Source organism: Eretmochelys imbricata, chromosome 24 (genome assembly GCF_965152235.1).
Source record: "Eretmochelys imbricata isolate rEreImb1 chromosome 24, rEreImb1.hap1, whole genome shotgun sequence".
Classification (NCBI taxonomy): domain Eukaryota; kingdom Metazoa; phylum Chordata; order Testudines; family Cheloniidae; genus Eretmochelys; species Eretmochelys imbricata.
Window position 1 is genome coordinate 13,539,175 of NC_135595.1, and position 20,280 is coordinate 13,559,454.

General features: G+C 56.9%; 1 long non-coding RNA gene across 1 annotated transcript; it reads left to right on the forward strand.

Annotated features, from left to right (window-relative positions):
* Window positions 1-198: 198 nt before the first annotated feature.
* LOC144279393 (uncharacterized) lies at window positions 199-4,523 on the forward strand. Its single transcript, XR_013348670.1, has 3 exons — window positions 199-1,081; window positions 1,431-3,372; window positions 3,960-4,523. It is a non-coding gene; the product is annotated as an uncharacterized LOC144279393 (long non-coding RNA).
* Window positions 4,524-20,280: the final 15,757 nt, after the last annotated feature.

Sequence of the window (20,280 nt, forward strand, 5' to 3'; positions counted from 1 at the left end):
CCCCGAGCAGCTGCCCCCTGTCCGGGCAGTCAGCCCAGGCTCTGCGCAGATTCAGGCCGCATGGCTGACGCCCCGAGCAGCTGCCCCCTGTCCGGGCAGTCGGCCCAGGCTCCGCGCAGACTCAGGGAGCGTGGCTGACGCCCCGGGCAGCTGCCCCCTCTCCGGATGATCAGCCCAGGCTCTGCGCAGACTCAGGCCGCATGGCTGACGCCCCGAGCAGCTGCCCCCTGTCCGGGCAGTTGGCCCAGGCTCCGCGCAGACTCAGGGCGCGTGGCTGACGCCCCGAGCAGCTGTCCCCTCTCCGGGCGATCGGCCCAGGCTCTGTGCAGACTCAGGCGGCGTGACTGACACCTGGGGCTGGCAACTCTCCGCGTGATTGGCCCAGGCTCTGCGGAGACTCAGGCAGGGTGGGTCACACCTGGGGCAGCTGCCCCCTGTCACTGACTCACAGGTCGTGCCCACTCCTAGCCCCATGTGGTCCCTGGGGGGAACCCCTTTCAGTGTGACAGCCCTTCTCGGGGGTCCACTCTCTCTCGGGGGTTAAGCCCCTCTGCCTCTTGGAACTGCATCTCTCTGAACCTTAGCACACCTGTCTCTTGCTGTGGGTCCCTGCAGGGAGTCCACTCACTCTGGACCTCCGGGGCCTCCACTCCCAGAGGGAATAATGCAACCCTGTTTCCTAGACTAGAGTGACTCTCAGCCAGAGTAAAACAGGAGGGTTTTTGAGTGTATGAACACAGCATAGGAAACTCTCAGGGCCTTCCGGCCTGGCCTCCCTCAGCACAGCACATCCATGTCTCTCCTGCATCCAGGTGGACTCTGCCTGCTCTCTCTCTAGTCTGGAGACCCTGCGCTCAGGGCCGGCTCCTTCCACCAGCTTCCCAAGAATGGGGCGGCAGTCCGTGTCCCGCTGCGGCAATTCAGCAGCAGCTCCACCGCTCTTCCAGGTGTGGCGGCAATTCGTTGGCGACTGCTTGGGGCAGCAAAATTGGTCGAGTCGCCCCTGCCTGCGCTTTCCAGCTGGGCATCCGATATCACCAGCTCCAACAGCTCCTCCCCTGTACTTTGTCTTCTGTCCCAGGTAAACAGGTCGCTGGGGCCCTCTCTCTTCAGTCCTTTGTTCCCCTCTGGCTGGAACTGGTTGGTCAGGTCACGGGGGTCCTCTCTCCTCAGCCCTTTGTCCTCCCACTGACCAGAACAAGCTGACGGACAAGCTAGGCTGGGCCTCTTAGTCACCAGGCCACCAGTTATTAGGTTTCCCCATCTCCAGGTCATTATCTGGGGGTCCCGGCTGCTATGCGAGGTCACAACTGGTCCTCTGCAACAACAAACCCTCTCCTACCACCTTGTTAAACATGCAGCACACAGGGAAACTGAGGCGCGCACACTATTCATGTAAAACACTACAAAAATCCTCAAATTTGTCACAGGCACACACTCAGGGAAACTGCCCCCTCTCTGGGCCATCGGCCCAGTCACTGCGCAGACTCAGGCATCGTGGGGCACATTTGGGGCAGCTGCCCCTTCTCCGGACGATCGGCCCAGGCTCTGCGCAGACTCAGGCAGCGTGGCTCACATCCGGGGCAGCTGCCCTCTCTTCGGGCGGGCGGCTCAGGTTCTGTGGAGACTCAGACAGCGAAGCTTACAACTGGGGCAGCTTCCCTCTCTCCAGGATATCGGCCCAGGCTCTGAGCAGACTCAGGCAGTGTGGCTGACACCCAGGGCAGCTGTCCTCTCTCCAGGCGATTGGACCAATCTCTGCGCAGACTGAGGCAGCATGGAGGACACCCAGGGCAGCTGCCCCCTCTCCCAGCCATGGGCCCAGGCTCTGTGCAGAATTTGGCAGCGTGGCTGACACCCAGGTAAGCTTCCCCCTCTCCGGCCGATCAGCCGAGGCTCTGCGCAGACTGAGGCAGCGTGGCTCATCTCGGGAAGCTGCCCCCTCTCTGGGCCATTGCCCAGTAACTGTACTGACTCAGGCAGCGTGGATCACACTTGGGGCAGCTGCCCCATTTCAGGTCAATCGGCCCAGGCTCTGCGCAGACTCAGGTATCATGGGGTGCATTTGGGGCAGCTGGACCCTCTCTGGTGATCACCCCAGGCTCTGCGCAGTCTCAGGCAGCGTGGCTCACACCCGAGGCAGCTACACCCTCTCCGGGCGATTGGCCCAGGCTCTGCACAAACTCAGACAGCGTGGGTCACATGGGGGAAGCTACCTCCTATCTGGGTGATTTTCCCAGGCTCTGTGCACACTGAGGCAGCGTGGGTGGCACGCGGGGGAGCTGCCCCCTCTCAGGGTGATCAGCCCAGGCTCTGCGTAGTGTTTGGCAGCATGGCTGACACCGGGGGGAAGCTTCCCCTTGTCCGGACAGTAACCCCGGGCCCTGGAGAGACTCTGGCATGTGGCTGACTCCTGGAGCATCTGCCCCCTCTCTGCCCTGGTCTACACTAGGACTTTAGGTCGAATTTAGCAGCATTAAATCGATGTAAACCTGCACCCGTCCACACGATGAAGCCCTTTATTTCGACTTAAAGGGCTCTTAAAATCGATTTCCTTACTCCACCCCTGACAAGTGGATTAGCGCTTAAATCGGCCTTGCCGGCTAGAATTTGGGGTACTCTGGACACAATTCGACGGTATTGGCTTCCGGGAGCTATCCCAGAGTGCTCCATTGTGACTGCTCTGGACAGCACTCTCAACTCAGATGCACTGGCCAGGTAGACAGGAAAAGAACTGCGAACTTTTGAATCTCATTTCCTGTTTGGCCAGCGTGGCAAGCTGCAGGTGACCATGCAGAGCTCATCAGCAGAGGTGACCATGATGGAGTCCCAGAATCGCAAAAGAGCTCCAGCATGGACCGAACAGGAGGTAGGATCTGATCGCTGTATGGGGAGAGGAATCCGTGCTATCAGAACTCCGTTCCAGTTTTCGAAATGCCAAAACCTTTGTCAAAATCTCCCAGGGCATGAAGGACAGAGTCCATAACAGGGACCCGAAGCAGTGCCGCGTGAAACTGAAGGAGCTGAGGCAAGCCTACCAGAAAACCAGAGAGGCGAACGGCCGCTCCGGGTCAGAGCCCCAAACATGCCGCTTCTATGATGAGCTGCATGCCATTTTAGGGGGTTCAGCCACCACTACCCCAGCCGTGTTGTTTGACTCCTTCAATGGAGATGGAGGCAATACGGAAGCAGGTTTTGGGGACGAAGAAGATGATGATGATGATGAGGTTGTAGATAGCTCACAGCAAGCAAGCGGAGAAACCGGTTTTCCCGAGAGCCAGGAACTGTTTCTCACCCTGGACCTGGAGCCAGTATCCCCCGAACCCACCCAAGGCTGCCTCCTGGACCCAGCAGGCGGAGAAGGGACCTCCGGTGAGTGTACCTTTTAAAATACTATACATGGTTTAAAAGCAAGCATGTGTAATGATTACTTTGCCCTGGCATTCGCGGCTCTCCTGGATGTACTCCCAAAGCCTTTGCAAAAGGTTTCTGGGGAGGGCAGCCTTATTGCGTCCTTCATGGTAGGACACTTTACCACTCCAGGCCAGTAACACGTACTCGGGAATCATTGTACAACAAAGCATTGCAGTGTATGTTTGCTGGCGTTCGAACAACATCCGTTCTTTATCTCTCTGTGTTATCCTCAGGAGAGTGAGATATAATTCATGGTCACCTGGTTGAAATAGAGTGCTTTTCTTCAGGGGACACTCAGAGGAGCCCATTCCTGCTGGGCTGTTTGCCTGTGGCTGAACAGAAATGTTCCCCGCTGTTAGCCACGGGGAGAGGGGAGGGTTGAGGGGGTAGCCACGCGGTGGGGGGAGGCAAAATGCGACCTTGTAACAAAAGCACATGTGCTATTTATGTAATGTTAACAGCAAGGTTTACCCTGAAAGAGTGTAGCCACTGTTTTATAAAATGTGTCTTTTTAAATACCGCTGTCCTTTTTTTTTCTCCACCAGCTGCATGTGTTTCAATGATCACAGGATCTTCTCCTTCCCAGAGGCTAGTGAAGCTTAGAAAGGAAAAAAAAAAAAACGCACTCGAGATGAAATGTTCTCTGAGCTCATGCTGTCCTCCCACACTGACAGAGCACAGACGAATGCATGGAGGCAAATAATGTCAGAGTGCAGGAAAGCACAAAATGACCGGGAGGAGAGGTGGTGGGCTGAAGAGAGTAAGTGGCGGGCTGAAGAGAGTAAGTGGCGGGCTGAAGACAGGGCTGAAGCTCAAATGTGGCGGCAGCATGATGAGAGGAGGCAGGATTCAATGCTGAGGCTGCTGGAGGACCAAACCAGTATGCTCCAGTGTATGGTTGAGCTGCAGCAAAGGCAGCTGGAGCACAGACTGCCACTACAGCCCCTGTGTAACCAACCGCCCTCCTCCCCAAGTTCCATAGCCTCCACTCCCAGACGCCCAAGAACGCGGTGAGGGGGCCACCGGCCAACCAGCCACTCCGCCACAGATGATTGCCCAAAAAAAAGGAGGCTGGCATTCAATAAATTTTAAAGTTGTAAACTTTTAAAGTGCTGTGTGGCATTTTCCTTCCCTCCTCCACCACCCCTCCTGGGCTACCTTGGTAGTCATCCCCCTATTTGTGTGATGAATGAATAAAGAATGCATGAATGTGAAGCAACAATGACTTTATTGCCTCTGCAAGCGGTGATCGAAGGGAGGAGGGGAGGGTGGTTAGCTTACAGGGAAGTAGAGTGAACCAAGGGGCGGGGGTTTCATCATGGAGAAACAAACAGAACTTTCACACCGTAGCCTGGCCAGTCATGAAACTGGTTTTCAAAGCTTCTCTGATGCGTACCGCGCCCTCCTGTGCTCTTCTAACCGCCCTGGTGTCTGTGCTTGTTTCCCGAGCCCAGAATCGGTGTTCCACAGCATGAACCTGCCCCACTAGCACCGTGATGCATGCATTGGCAGGGCCCATGCTTTCAGAGAAATCTGTGTCCATGTCCTGATCACTCACATGACCGCGCTGACGTCGCCTCCTCGCCCGGTATCGCTGTGCCAGGTTCTGGTGCTGCATATACTGCTGGATAATGCGTGTGTGTTTAATGTGCTCCTGATTGCCAAAGTGAGCTGAGTGGCCTCCATGCTTGCCTTGGTATGGCGTCCGCACAGAAAAAAGGCGCGGAACGATTGTCTGCCGTTGCTCTGACGGAGGGAGGGGCGACTGACGACATGGCTTACAGGGTTGGCTTCAGGGAGCTAAAATCAACAAATGGGGTGGCTTTACATCAAGGAGTATTTCAGGCAAGACTTCACGGAGGGTTCCAATAAGAAATGGTGCACCTAAATTATTGTTCTTATTGGAACAAGGAGGTTAGCCTGGCCTCTGATTGATAGATACATGGCTAGATTTACCTCGCTGCACCTTCTCTGTGAGTGACTGCAGTGTGACCTAGAGGAATGAGTCCCATAGACGGGGGAGGAGGCAAATGAGTACAAAACAAATCTGGTCTATTTCTTGTTTTGATCCATGCCATCTATCTTTTACATCTTTGGCTGGCAGCAGACGGTGCAGAAGGACGGCATGCCATCCACATCTCATGGCTGCTCGGCAGAAGATGGTATAGTATGACTGCTAGCCATCCTCATCTCTTGCCTGCCTGGCAGAAGATGGTACAGTACGACTGCTAGCAATCCGTATCGCCTGCCTGCTCACCATAAGACGGTTCAATAGGACTGACTGCAGGACTAAAGAGAATGACCTGGTCAAGTCACTCCAAATTTAGTCCCTGCGCCCATGTCTGCCCAGGCGCTCCCAGCCGACGTGGCCAGGAGCACCTCGGACACGACAACGACGGCTACCAGTCGTACTGCACCATCTGCTGCCAGAAGGCAATGGGTTGCTGCTACTGTGTAGCAATGCCGTACCACGTCTGCCAGCACCCAGGAGACATACGGTGACGGTTACCTGAGCGGGCTCCATGCTTGCCGTGGTATGGCGTCTGCACAGGTAACTCAGGAAAAAAGGCGCAAAACGATTGTCTGCCCTTGCTTTCATGGAGGGAGGGAGGGAAGGGGGGCCTGACGATATGTACCCAGAACCACCCGCGACAATGTTTTAGCCCCATCAGGCATTGGGATCTCAACCCAGAATTCCAATGGGCAGCGGAGACTGCGGGAACTGTGGGATAGCTATCCAAAGTGCAACGCTCCGGAAGTCGACTCTAGCCTCGGTACTGTGGAAGCACTCGACCGAGTTAATGCACTTAATGCACTTAGAGCATTTTCTGTGGGGACACACACACTCGAATATATAAAACCGATTTCTAAAAAACCGACTTCTATAAATTCGACCTTATTCCATAGTGTGGACATACCCTCTGGGTGGTCGGCCCAGACTCTGCGCTGACTCAGCAAGTGTGGCTGACACCCGGGGCAGCTGCCTCCTCTCTGGGCGGTTGGCCCAGGCTCTGCGCAGACTCAGGCAGCGTGGCTGACACCTGGGGCATTTGTCCCCTTTCTGGGTGGTCAGCCCAGGCTCTGCGCAGACTCAGGCAGAGTGGCTGACAACCGGAGCAGCTGCCCCCTGTCACGGAGTGTGGGGGAGTCAGGGCCCTGCACCCCCCACTTCCTGCGCTTCACCATGACTCTCAGCCAGCCAGTAAAACAGAAGGTTTATTAGGCAACAGGAACACAGTCCAAAACAGATCTTGTAGGTACAGAAAACAGGACCCCTCAGTCAGGTCCATCTTGGGGGTAGGAAGCCCAGACCCCGGTGCTGGGCCTCCCTCCGTTTCCCCTGCCAGCTCCAAACTGAAACCCCTTCCAGCAGTCTCCCCGCAGCCATACCCCCCGGCTCCTCCTCCAGCCTTTGTCCAGTTTCCTGGGCAGAAGGTGTCACCTGGCCCCAGCCCCCTCCTGGGCTCAGGTTATGTATCATCCATCACGTGAGGTCACACCCTGATATCCCACCACCATCCAGCACCAATGCAACATTCCCAGTAAAACTCCCACGCAACATTCCCAGGTCAATACTCCCCACTCCCTACTCCGTCACATCTCTCCCCCCTTCAGGACTGAACTGAGTGGGGTGGGGAGTGAGGGGCCCCAGGCCTGTGTGGGGTAGGAGCAGGGAGGGAGCGGGGGGTGGGGCTGGCTTGGGGGGCAAGGGGGAACCACCCCCCAGCACTCACCGGCAGCAGGAGTGGGAGTGCAGCCACCCAGTCCCCAGCCATGCCATTGGTGAGTGCTGGGGGGTGGTTCCCCCTTTCTCCCCAAGCCAGTGCAGGCCTGGCCCTGCTGCAGAGCTCAGGGGAGTGGGGGCAGGGCTGGGGTGGGAAGAGGCAGGGCGGGGCATGGGCGGGGACCCTGGGGAAGAGCCGGAGCAGGGGCTGGAGCAGCACGCAGCTGCGGAGGGCACCAGGAAATTTGGTGCCCCAAATTTCCTGGTGCCCTATGCAGCTGCGTACTTTGTGTATGGGTAAGGACAGCCCTGGCTATCATGTTGGCACTCCCCTTCACATGGACTACCTCCAACTCCATATCATAATTCTGCAGGAACAGGCTCCACCTCAGGAGCTTGGCATTGGCTCCTTTCATCTGGTGTAACCAGGTCAGGAGGAGTGGTCAGTGTACACAGTGAAGTGTCACCCAAAAAGTTAGGGCTCTAGCTTCTTAAGGGCCCACACCATGGCCAGGCATTCCTTCTCTGAACTGAGTGGGGTGGGGAGTGAGGGGCCCCAGGCCTCTGTGGGGTAGGAGCAGGGAGGGAGCGGAGGGTAGCAACTTCTTGCTCAAGTACACGATGGGATGTCTCTCCCCCTGCATTAACACTGCCCCCAGCCCCGTGTCTGAGGCATCGGTGAACACCATAAAGGGCTTGTCAAAGTCTGGAGTTACCAGCACTGGGCCACCAGAGCCTCCTTCAGCGCGCAGAGAGCCCTCTGGCACTGCTCAGTCCAGACCATTGTGTCTGGCTTCCCCTTCCTGCACAGCTCAGTGATGGGGGCAGCTATGGAGCTAAAGTGGGGCACAAATCTTCAATAATACCCCCCCATCCCAATAAAGGCTTGGACCAACTTTTTGGTGTGGGGAGCGGGCCAGTCTCTGATCACCTCCACCTTGGCTGGTTCCGGCTTTAGGCAGCCGCTCCCCACCCAGTGGCCCAGGTAAGATACTTCGGCCATCCCCACCTTGCACTTCTCTGCTTTTATGGTCAGCCCAGCCTCCTGGTGTCGGTCCAGCATGTGTTTAACCTGGGACACATGGTCCTAGGGTGACCAGACTTCCCGATAAAATCGGGACTGTCCCGATTTTTAGTTCTTTGTCCCGCGTCCCGACTGATGCATGGTTGGGACGCCATTTGTCCTGATATTGCAGCTTTGTCCGCTCCGGTGGTTTGTTTGTTTTTTTTCCTTTGGCAACTCTGCTCTGGCCCCCTTTTTTTTTTTTTTTTTGCTTACCCCATGTGTCCCGATATTTTGTCCGTTTCATCTGGTCACCCTACGTGGTCCTCCCAGGTCTGGCTAAAGACATAGATGTCATCAATGCATGCTACGGCAATACTCTCCATCCCCCTCAATAGCTGATCCACCAGGTGCTGGAAGGTGGCTGGTGCCCCCTTGAGGCTGAAAGGCAGGGTCAGGAACTCATAGAGCAGGGGTGATAAGGCAGATTTCAGCCTGGCATCTGCATAAATGGCACTTCTGAGTAGCCCTTTTTAAGATCCATGGTGGTAAGGTAGCGAGCTCCTCCCAGCTTGTCTAGGAGCTCATCAGGCCTGGGCATGGGGTAGGCATCAGACACGATGATGGCATTAAGCTTCCGATAGTCCACACAGAACCGGATTGACCCGTCCTTTTTGGGGAACAGGACCACAGGCAAGGCCCAACGGCTGGAAGATGGCTGGATCACCCTCAAAGCGAGCATGACACAGACTTCTCTTTCCAGGTCCTGAGCAGTTTTCCCTGTGACTCGGAAGGGGGAGCATCTAATAGGCGGGTGCGATCCTGTCTTCACCCGGTGGACAGTCAGATTAGTGAGTCCAGGCTGATTGGAAAACAGCTATCCGTACAAATGCAACGCTCCTCAGATCTCAGCTTGCTGGGCAGGGGTTAGCTGATCAGAGAGGGGAATTGTTTCCAGGGAGGAGCCAACTCCTGTCTCAGGGAATAGATCTACTAAAGGGTCAACTTCCTGCTCCTCCCAATGTCCACACACAACTAATACCACATTCCCCCTGTCATAATATGGTTTCATCATAATAACATGGTACACACGGTGGCCATGTGCCCAGTTAGACAGTTCCACGACATAGTTTACCTCATTTAGTTGCTTGACAACCTTGAAAGGACCTTCCCAGACGGCTTGTAGTTTGTTTCGTCTCACAGGGATGAGAACCAACACCTGGTCTCCGGTGGTGTAGGCAGGGGCCCGTGCCATGGAGTCATACCAGACCTTCTGCTTCTTCTGGGCTCTGGCCAGATTCTCCTTGGCCAAGCCCATGAGCTCAGCAAGTATTTCTCAGAAGGTCAAGACATACTCCACCACTGGTTCTCCATCGGGAGTGGCCTTCGCCTCCCATTTGTCTCCCATCAGGTCCAGGGGCCCCCTTATCCTTCTTCCATATAACAGTTCAAAAGGCGAAAACCGGATAGGCTCCTGGGGCACTTCCCTGTACGCTAACAGCAGGTGAGGTAAGTACTTGTCCCAATCCTGCAGCTGCTGGTTCATAAAGGTTTTCAGCATCATCTTTAGAGTTCCATTGAACCTCTCCAGCAGCCCATTGGACTGGGGGTGATATGCTGAGACCAGATGTGCCAGACCCCACATTTCTCCTGCAAGCACCGGAGCGGGGCTGACATGAAGTTGGATCCTTGGTCTGTTAAGACTTCCTTGGGGAACCCCACTCGGCTGAAAATGGTCAGCAGTGCATCTGCCATGGTGTCTGCATCAATAGAAGACAAGGCCACTGCCTCGGGGTAGTGGGTAGTGAAATCTACCACCACCAGAATGTATTTCTTCCCCGACCGGGTTGTCTTCCTGAGAGGCCCCACTATGTCCACAGCCACCTTCTGAAAAGGCTCATCTATAATGGGCAGAGGTCTCAAAGCCACTCTCCCCTTGTCCCAGGCCTTCCCCACCCCCTGACAGGGGTCACAGGATCTGTAACACTGTTGGACGGTAGTAAAGACTCCAGGCCCGTAAAAGTTCTGTAGCAGACTCTGCGTGGTGCACCGGATTCCCTGGTGTCCTGAGCGGGGGATGTCATGGGCCAGTTACAGTAGCTTGCAGCAATGCTTCTTGGGGACCACCAGCTGCCTCCTGATCCCCCATGACTCCACTTCCCCTGGGGGAGCCCACTCTTGGTACAGGAATCCCTTCTCCCACAGGAACCTCTCCTGGCAACCTCTCCCCATGGTCTGTGCCACACTGAGGCCAGCCAGGTCCCTTAGCTTCCGCAAGGAGGGATCTTTCTGCAACTCGGCCTGGAACTTAGCATATGGGGAAGGGATGGGCACCTGCTCCCTCTTGCTGCCACTACTCTGAGCCTTGTCCCTGGGCACTCTCTCCCCACCAGGGTAGAGTCCTGTGCCTCCTGTGAGGTACCCTCCCCAATGTCAGGGCATAGTGCCCCTCGCCGGCTCTGGCTACGGGTCACAAATAGGGCATTCTGGGGGTTGCTTGGCCAATCCTTTAGGTTCACCTCCCATCAACACCTCAGTGGGCAAATGATGGTGCACCCCCACATCCTTGGGGCCCTCCTTGGCCCCCCATTTCAGATGTACCCTCACCACAGGCACCTTGAATGGGGTCCCGCCCAAACCCGTCAGGGTCAGGTAGGTATCGGGCACCACCGATCTGGGGCCACCACCTCGGGCTGGGCCAGTGTCACCTCAGCACCCATGTCCCATTATCCATTGACCTTCTGTGACAATGTGACGCAGCAGAGAGAGGGGAGTGTTGACCTGGGAATGTGCCCTGGGGATGGGAGACCTGAGAGCCTGTAACCTGAGACAGGAGGGGGAGGGGGAGGTAACACCTCTGCCCGGGAATGTGGACAGAGGCTGCAGGAGGGAGCCTGCTGGGGGGGGTTATTTTCAGTTTGGTGCTGGGTGGAGGAACGCAGGGAACCCCAGGGCTGGGGTCTAAGCTCCCTGCTCCCCCAGAAGGACTTGACTGAGGGGTCCTGGTTGTACGCACAACCTCTGTTTTGGACTGTGTTCCTGTTGTCCAAAACCCTTCTGTTTTACTGGCTGGCTGAGAGTCTCAGTGAATCCCAGGAAGAGGGGTGCAGGGCCTGGACTCCCCCACACTCCGTGACACCTTCCTCCCATCCACCTCTAGGGGAACAAGGCGCTCACTCTGCAGGGACAGCCCTGCACCCACCCTGTAAATTGAGAACCTTGAATCCGGAGCAACCCAGGGGAGCTGGTCTGGGAAACTCCTCCCTCCTGAACAGTTGGTAAGCTGCGCGGACCCCCCCTGGGAAGCCTGCCCCTTCTCTGGCTGTGTTCCTACCTAGTTAACTCTGTGCGGGTTCGGTCTGCTCAGTATGTTCTTGAGCTTGGGCACTGGCAGGGGCGGCAGGTTTGTATAATTTTTGGTGGTGCCCAGAACCCACCCCTGCCCAAACTCCGCCCCACACCTGCCCAAGGCTCTGGGAGGGAGTTTTGGTGGGGGAGGAGGTCTGGGGTGCAGGCCTTAGGCTGGGGCATAGGATTGGGGTGCAGGCTCTGAGAGGGAGTTTGGGGATGGGAGAGGGTGCAGGGTGAGGGCTGTGGGGTGTGGCTGAAGATGAGGGGTTTGGGGTGTGGGAGGGGCTCAGGGTGAGAGTAGGAGTGTGGGGGGTGAGGGCTCTGTCTGGGGCTGGGGGGTTTGGGGTGTTAGAGAGGCTCAGGGCTGGTGCAGAAGGTTTGAGTGCAGGGGGATGAGGGCTCTGACTGGGACTGGGGATAAGGTGTTTGGGGTGCTGGAGGGGGCTGGGGCAAAGGTTTAGGGTGCGGGGGGATGAGGGGTCTGGCTGGGACTGGAGATGAGAGGTTTGTGGTGCTGGAGGGGCTCGGGCAGGGGGTAGAGGGTGAGGCGGAATGAGGGCTCTGGCTGGGACTGAAGATGAGGGGTTTTTGGTGCTGAAGGGGGCTCAAGGCTGGGGTTGAGAGTGCGGTGGGGGGTGAAAGGTCTGGCTGGGGGTGTGGCCTCTGAGTTGGGGCAGGGCTGGTGATGAGTTTAGGGTGCAGGCAGGCTGCTGCGGGACAGGGGCAAGAGAGGAGGGCTCCCCCCAGCCCTTTCCCTGCCGGCAGCAGTGAGCTCTGGGGGAAGAGCCCCCCTTTCCTGCCCCCCCCCAGCAGCACACTCAGCCACACCACTGTCACTGCATGTGCTCCTAGGGCCCCTCTCAGGTCCAGGAATCTCCCTCGCCTCCCCCGGGGTGGGTGCCGGGAGGAGCTGCGTGCGCCTCCTCCCCTGCTGTTGCCCCTGACTGTAGCCTCACTGGGGGCGAGGGATGGGGCTGCCCCTTGCCCAGCATGGGGCAGGAGCGGTGACTGCAGGCGGGGGGGTCCCCTGTGCTGGTGGAGGGTCCCACCGGAAAAGGGAAGGGTCTGAGGTGGAAGGGCAGGCTCAGTCAGCCTGCCCTGGCAGTTAAGATGGCGGCACTAGGAGCCTGCGGCAGCAGTTGCTGCAGGGAGGCAGCATGGAGCTGCTCAGAAGAGGCAGGGACGCTCTGCTCTGGGGCCCGGGGAGGCAGCAAGGGGAGGCCGGGGGGCACTAGTAGGAGGCGTGGGGTGGGGGGACATCCAACCCCAAATATTGGTGGAGCTGTGCCCCTGGGCTCTGAATTTTGCTGGTGCCAAGGCACCACGTGGAGATATAACTCACTGCCTATGAGTTATGTGGCCTCTCTGGCCACAGTTAATAGCAGTTCAGGTTCCATTGGTTCCCTTGAGCTGGGCGGTTGGTCCTGATGCCAGTTGTTCCCCTTGGGAGGGGGTTCTCCACATTCCCCCTTTGGGGGATCCCAGGGTGACTGTTTCTCTGCATCATGGTGGGCTTATTCTTTTGGGACTCCTCCTTTCCACCCCCTGACCGGCTGTCCACAAACTCATCGACCAACTGCCCTGTGCGCTGCAGGTCCTCTGGCTTTTTGTCCCCCAACCACATCCTTAGGTTGGCTGGGCAATGTTCATACAGTTGCTCCAGTACAATCAGTTTAACCATGTCCTCCTTAGTCTGGGCCCCATCTGCCCACTTGTGGACATATCCCTCCATTCAGAGGATCAGTTCCAGATATGTGTCCTCAGGGGTTTTACGCTGACTCCGGAACTTTTTCCGATATGCCTCAGGAGTCATCCCAAACTTGCATAGCAGGGCCTTTTTGAACAATTAATAGTCCCCTGCCTCCACCCCTTCCATTCGGCTATACAGCCCCATGACTTTGGGGTCCAGTAAGGGGGTGAGAAACTGGAGCCTGTCTGCAGGGTCAACTCTGTGCAGCTTGCAGGCCTTCTCAAAGGCAATCAGGAATTCATCTATGTCCTCCCCTTCCTTAAACTGGGTCAGAATGCACTTATCAAAGCTCCATGCAGTCCTGGGTCCCCCTCACTCACTGCAGAAGAGGGCTCTCTGTTCCTTAGCCTTGCCAATTCCAGTTCATGCTGCCGCTGTTTATTCCGATCCACCAGTTCATGCTGCCGCTGTTTCTCCCACTCCTCCAGCTCATGCTGCCTCAGCTCCAGCTCTTTCAGTTTTATCTCCCTCTCCCATGCCAGCCACCTCAGCTCCAGTGATGGGGAGCTCCGCCGTGAGGATCCCCTGCTGGCTGCGGGAGTCATGGTGCCCCTGATGTTCACCAGGCTCCTTCCAGCCCCTCCCCTAGCCGTAGGTAGGAGGAGCCTTAGAGTGCTCTCGGCAGCAGTCTGACCACTCCCAGTTGGGACAGACACCGGTGCCCACACTGCATTTACTGGGCTGCTTCCCCCAGGGACAGGTATCGGCTCCTCTGAGCGATCCTCCTCCTCCAGCTGGGCAACCAGCTGTTCTTTGGTGAGCTTTCCAGTGCGCAGGCCTCTCTGCTTGCAGAGCTCCACCAGGTTGCTCTTAAGGAGATGGTTACACGACTTCTTGCTGATACCAAGTTGCTGTGGACTTGCAGGCCTGTGTGTTCTCAGCTCCCCACGGTTTCCAAAAAGAACCCCTACTGTGCCAGCCCTTCTCCAGGTCACCACCTCTCTCTCAGGCTCAAGCCCCAGACTCCTCCCCACCCGTAGCCACTCACCAGGGGGACTCCGTTCCTGCAACAGTCCTTCTCACTGGTCACACACCCCCAGGGGTTAAGTGTAGCTTCTCTGCTCCCTGAAACTGCTCCTCTCTGAGCCTTCAGCATGCCTGGTCCTCGTTAATCCCCCTTAATTTTACTGCTCCCCACTCACTTACTGCAGGAAGTGCCATCCACGGGGTGCAGTACATCCCACCTCTGACACCAGTTGTCACGGAGTTTGGGGGAGGTCAGGCCCCTGCACCACCCACTTCTTGCGATTCACCGTGATCTTCAGCCAGCCAGTAAAACAGAAGGTTTATTAGTCAACAGGATCACAGTCCAAAACAGAGCTTGTAGGTACAGAAAACAGGACCCCCTCAGTCCTGGTTCTGGGCCTCCCCCTGTCTCCCCAGCCTACTCCAAACTGAAAAACTCTCTCCAGCCCCTCCTCTGGCCTTTGTCTCTTTTCCGGGCAAGGAGGCCACCTGATCTCTTTGTTCTCCAACATCTTCAATTGGCACCTTGCAGGGGAGGGGCCCAGGCCATCAGTTGCCAGGAGACAGGGTGTCGGCCATTCTCTGTGCAGACGGCATCACACTGGCCCTCTAGGACTCTGCAACAATCACATACCCTTGTCCTACCATCTAGATACTTAAGAAATGAATAGGGGAAACTAAGGCACCCACACAGTATTCAGAGAAAACATTAAGAACATTCCCACTTTTTCACATCTCTCCCTCCTTCGAGACTGAACTGAGTGGGGTCCCTTTAGCTAGTGACCTGGGGAAGTTTGAACCCACCAACATTCCCATGGATGCCCCAGCATCTCTCCCATTCCTTGGTGAGAGTTACACCAGGCCTTTCCAGTTTCACACCCTCCCTTAGATCGGGTGTGCTTGATGGCATTCACAGGCCGCATGTGGGAAGGTTTATGCAGCCCCAAAACCCCTGGCGTTCAAACTGAGATCGGGTCTTCTCCAGTGCTCCAGTCTGGAGGGCTGTGATTCGGGCTCTCTTGGTTAAAAGCCCCCATCTTGACCTTGGCCACCCTCTGACCAGGTGTCTCTGTCACCAGCAGCTCGGCATCAGCCCCTTTCATTTGATGCAGCCACGTCAGGGCAGAGAGGTCAGTATACACAGCAAAGCGCCGCCCAAATAGATACGGCTGCAGCTTTTTAAGGGCGTGCACCATGGCCAGGCATTTCTTCTCTATGGCCACACAATTCTGCTCCCAGAGCAGCAGCTTCTTACTCAGGTACCCGACGGGGTGTCTCCCCGCTTAGCATCGACCTGCATGAGCGCCTTGCCCAGCCCTGCATCTGAGGTGTCAGTGGCCACTGTAAAGGGCTTGGCAGAGTCTGGGTTTACCAGATTTACCAGGGCCTGGATTAGAGCCCCTTTCAGTGCATAGAGAGCCCTCTGGCACTGCTCAGTCCAGACCATCTCGTCTGGCTTCCCCTTCTTACATAGCTCAGTGATGGGGGCAACTAGGGAGCTAAAGTGGGGTACAAACCTCCGGTAGTACCCCGCCATCACAGTAAAGGCCTGGACCTGTTTCTTGGTCTGGGGAATGGGCCAATCTCTGATTGTCTCCACCTTGGCCAGCTCTGGGTTTGGGCAGCCGCTCCCCACCTTGTGGCCCAGGTATGACACCTCTGCCATCCCCACCTTACACTTTCCAGCTTTTATTGTCAGTCCTGCCTCCTTGAGGCACCCCAGCACCCTCTTCACCTGGGACATGTGTTCCTCCCAGGTCTGGCTAAAGACACAGATGTCATCAATGTATGCCAGGGCCAAGTTCTCCATCCCCCTCAGTAGCCGATCCACCCAGCACTGGGAGGTGGCCAACGCCCCCTTGAGGTCAAAAGGCAGGACCAGGAACTCAGAGAGCCCCAAAGGTGTGGTGAAGGCAGATTTCAACCTGGCATCTGGGTCCAAAGGCACCTGCCAGTCGCCCTTGGTGAGATCCATAGTAAAGAGGTAATGAGCGCCCCCCCTCCCCCCAGCTTGTCTAGAATCTCACCAGGCCTAGGCATGGGGTAGGAATCAGACATGGTGATGGCATTAAGCTTCTGATAGTCCACACAGAATCGGACCAGCCACACTATTGAGGCTCATGGGCTGTTGAACAGCTGGATCACCTCTAAAGCCAGCATGTCCTTGACCTCTCTCTCCAGGGTCTGGGCTGTTTTCCCAGTGACTCTGAACGAGGGACACCTGATGGGAGGATTGGCTCCCATCTCAGGGAAGAGATCCACCAGGGGGTCTTCCCCCTTCTCCTCCCAACCATCCCTTACCAGGTCCAGGGGTCCCCTCACTCTCCTCCCATACAGCAGCTCGAAAGGGAAGAACCCTGTGGATTCCTGGGGCACTTCCCTGTACCGCAGGTGGGGCAGGTACTTGTCCCAGTCCTGCAGATGCTGATTCATAAAAGTCCTCAGCATCATCCTCAGGGTCCCATAAACTCTCTCCACCAGCCTGTGGGACGGAGGGTGACCTGCAGAGGCCCAAGTGGGCCAGACCCCGCATTTCTCCCACAAGCCCTGGAGCCTGAAATTGGACCCTGGGTCTGTAAGAACCTCGCTGGGGACACCCTCTCTGCTGAAGATGGTCAGCAGTGCGTCTGCCTTGGTGGATGACAGAGCCGCCACCTCTGGGGAGCAGGGAGCGAAATCCATCCCCACCAGGATGTATTTCTTCCCTGCACAGGTCGCCTTCCTGAGGGGCCCCACTATGTCCATAGGCACCTTCTGGAAAGGTTCCTCAAAGATGGGCAGGCGTCTCAAAGGAGCTTCACCCTTATCCCAGGCCTTCCCCACCCGCTGGCAGGGGTCGCAGGACCTGCGGTGCTGCTGGGCTGCGTCACAGACTCCAGGCCAGGAAAAGTTCTGCAGAGCCGCTGCCTGGGGCTCTGGATCCCCTGGTGTCCTGAGAGAGGGACGTCGTAGGCCAGGTACAGCAGCCTGCGGCGGTACTTCTGGGACACCACCAGCTGCCTCCGGATCCCCCACGACTCCACTTCTCCTTGGGGAGCCCATTCCCGGTACAGGAACCCCTTCTCCCACAGGAATCTGTCCCTACAGCCTTCCCCAAGGGGGTTTGCAGCGCTGTGCCCAGCAAGTTCCCTCAGCTTCTCCAAAGAGGGATCCTTCTGCAGCTCGGTCTGGAATTCAGCTGCTGCGGGAGGGAGTGGGACCTGTTCCCTCTCGTGGGCTGGGCCTGGGGTCACAGCCCCGCTGAGCCCTGTCCCTGGTAGCCCCCTCCCTGCTGTGGACTCACTTCCCAGCAGCGCTTCTGGACAAGGCAAACCTGGTTGGCAGCCGACCTGTCCTGCCTGTGTCCCCCCCACTCAGCCAGGGTCTCAGCTCCCACCGTGCTCAGTGCTGCCCTTACGGTCCCACTGAGGGCAGGCAGTGCGCTCGCTGCTTTGGTCACAGCATCAGAGCCAGCGCGAGCCCCCTCTCCGGTGTGCAGGGGGGCAGGGAGCATCTCTTTGTCCCACCCAGCCCCAGGGGTCTGTTTACAGGTGGGCAGGTATCCTGAGCCTAGCAGCTCCTCCCCACTGCCAGCCAGGTCATTTGTATTTTTACTGACAATTTCAGTCTCAGCTGATTGGTTCCCTGGATTCAAATTCAAACCCTTGGCCGTTACAGGAGCAGGGCCTGGATCCTGTCCCAAAGAGACACAGTCACCCCCCAACAGGACCTCACAGTCGATATCTTGGAGAACCCCAACTACCAGCCAGCCTGACCCCTCCTGTGACTGCAAAGTGGTCTGGGCCATAGGCAGGGCGAGGGGCTTCATCCCTGGTACCTTCACCCAGGTCATGCAGCCCCTCAGCATCTGGTGAGGCTGCACCACTGGGAGCCTGACAACAGTTCTGTCTGTCCCAGGATCTCGCCACCCCAGGAATGTCTCCCCATTGACCATTACCTTCCACTCCCACTGGGGGACCGAGAGGCCTGAGCCCAGGAGAGTCCACGCAGACATATAGGCCGGGGCCAGGAGTGGAAGCCTGTCCACCACCCCACCCATCTGGCCTTGGGACCCAGCAAGGGAGCTAGATACTGGGGCTTTTCCGCAGGTTACCCCTGTTCAAATCACCAGCCTGCTCAAAGGCAGTGAGGTGGGCATCCACATCCTCCCCTCCTTAACCAGGGGCAGCAATTTAGTATCGAGGTTCCCTGCGGAATTGGCACCCCGGGGTCTATCCCCACTCATCCCTGGGAAGTCCCGTATGCTTCTCCACTTCACCATCGCCAGTTCATGCTGCTGCTGCTTCTCCTGCAGCTCTTCCTTGAGCTCTCGCTGTCTCTCACTGTCCTCCAGCTCTCTTGGACTCAGCTCCAATCCCATCCATCTCAGATCCCCTGATGGGGAACCTGACCACGAAGACCCCCATCTGGTTGGGGACAGGAGTCTTGGGGATGCCTGACTACTGCTCCAGCTGCTCCCAGATCCTCTTGTAGCCCCATTTGGGTCAGGAATCTGCTCCTTAGAGCGTCATCGTCCTCCAGCTACATGATTAACTGTTCTTTGGTGAACTTTCCAATGTGTAACCCTCTGATAGGCCACCACTTTGCTGTTCCCAACTTGTTGTGGACTTACAGGCCTGTGTGATCTCAGCTCCCTACGGTTTCTAGGAAGAACCGCTACTGTGTCAGCCCTTCTGCAGGTCACCACCTCTCTTCCAGGGTCAAACCACGGACTCCACCCCTGGAACCGCTCGCCACAGTCCCCAGTGGGACCCCGTTACTGCAACTATCCTTCTCTTTGTCAGGGTCAAATTGCAAACTCCTCTGCCCCTGGAACCACTCACTGTGGTCCCCAGGGGGACCCCATTACTGCAACAGTCCTTCTCGCTGGTCACACACTCTCAGGGGTTAAGCATAGCTCCTTCGCCTCCTAAAACCACTCCTCTCTGAGGCTTCAGCATGCCTGGTCCTCGTTAATCCCCTTTCATTTCACTGCTTCCCGGTCACTCACTGCAGGAAGCACCATCAGTAAATCCCACCACTAACACCAGTTGTCAGGAGACAGGGTGTCGGCCATTCTCTGTGCAGATGGCATCATGCTGGCCCTCTATGGCTCTGCAACAATCACACACTCTTTTCCCACCACCTAGATACTTAAGAAATGCATAGGGGAAACTGAGGCACCCACACAGTACTCAGAGAAAACATTAAGAACATTCCCACCTCATCACACCCACTCTCCAGGTAGTCAGCCCAGGCTCTGCACTGACTCAGGAAGCATGGCTGACACCCGGGGTAGCTGCCCCATCTCCGGACAGTCGGACCAGGCTCTGCGCAGACTCAGGCAGAGTTGCTGATACCTGGGGCTGCTGCCCCCTCTCTGGGTGGTCAGCCCACGCTCTGCACAGACTTAGGGAGCAAGGCTGACACCCGCGGCATCTGCATCCACTTTGTGCGGTCTTCCCAGAGTGTGCAGACTCAGATAGCATGTCTGACAACCGGGGCAGCTGCCTCCAATCCAGGTGGTTGACCCAGGCTCTGCGCAGACTCAGGCAGTGTAGTTGACACCCGGGGCAGTTGTCCCCTTTCTGGGCAGTTGACCCAGGCTCTGTGCAGATTCAGGCAGCGTGGGTCACAAGGGGGAAGCTGCCCCCTATCCGATTTAATTGGGGATTGGTCCTGCTTTGAGCAGGGAGTTGGACTAGATGACCTCCTGAGGTCCCTTCCAACCCTGATATTCTATGATTCTATGATTCCGGGCAATGGGCCTAGGCTCTGCGCAGACTGAAGCAGCGTGGAGGACACCCATGTTACCCAAAATTGAGCCAGCTAGTAAGCTTAGGCAGAACTAATGACCCACCAGAGTTTGGCAAAAAGCAGCACGTTTATTATACTGATAGCTAAGCTCAAAAGAAGGCAGAGGGGTCACATTCACACTCTCAGGACAGGCATGGCACCGGAGATGTCAGGATCCTTCAAGGTAAGTGTCCCACAGCATAGCAATGGAGGTAAGTCTTCCTCACGCACGATGAAATGTAGGCAAACCGGGTGAAGGGCCTTCATAGAATACCAGGATTGGAAGGGACCTCAGGA